At 35.0% G+C, this 846-nt stretch overlaps 1 protein-coding gene across 3 annotated transcripts in view; it reads left to right on the top strand.

The window, feature by feature from the left end:
* The window catches only part of LOC106870703 (coiled-coil domain-containing protein 1), a 299,527-nt gene that overhangs the window by 179,740 nt on the left and 118,941 nt on the right, over positions 1 to 846 (top strand). The window lies entirely within an intron of this gene.

The raw sequence follows: 846 nt of genomic DNA on the forward strand, positions 1-846 counted from the left end.
ATATATATATATATATAAGGTTGTTATAGTTTTGATAACATAACAGGTTAGATAGGATGATGTCTATATTTCAATATTACAATAACCAATAATATTACTATTCTGTTTTGGGGATGAGGAATTATGGACATTATTTACAATGGACGGATAGGTGTCCTCACCTTGTTTGCTCTTATCACAACATTTTGGCTCATGTACTCTCCAGCCTTTATCAGGTGTTCTAGTGGAATTTCAAACCCAACCCTTTATTTGACTAATGAAGTACACTGTTCTCATTCCTAAGGTATGTTGCTGATGTTATTTTTCTCTTGATATTATTTTTCAAGTCCCTGCCTGGGATTGAACCAGTATTAAGAAAAGATACAATACTAGGTTTATAAGCCCTAAAATTCACTCTATAATTGCCTACAGGCATATAGCATAGTGGATAAGAGCATGGGCTACTAATCCTCAGATTCTAAAACTTGAAAAATAATATCAACAGAAAAATAACGTCAGTAGCATGCCTTAAGAATAAGAACAGTGTACCTCATTAATCAAATAAAAGGTTGGGTTCGAAATTCCACCAGGACACCTGATGAAGACTGGAGAGTACATCAGCTGAAATGTTGTGATAGCAACAAACAAGGTGAGGACACCTATCCATCCATTGTAAATCATGAACCAATAATATGTTGTACATGTATAGTAATATTACAATCGTGCTCGCAGAACCCCTAGGAACATTTTGCGGAACCCTAGCATTCAAGGGAACTCCGATTGAGAAATACTGATATATATGTATGTATAAGTATATATATATATGTGTGTGTGTGTGTGTGTGTGTGTGTGTGTGTGTGTGTGTGT

Source organism: Octopus bimaculoides, chromosome 28 (assembly GCF_001194135.2).
Source record: "Octopus bimaculoides isolate UCB-OBI-ISO-001 chromosome 28, ASM119413v2, whole genome shotgun sequence".
Lineage (NCBI taxonomy): Eukaryota > Metazoa > Mollusca > Cephalopoda > Octopoda > Octopodidae > Octopus > Octopus bimaculoides.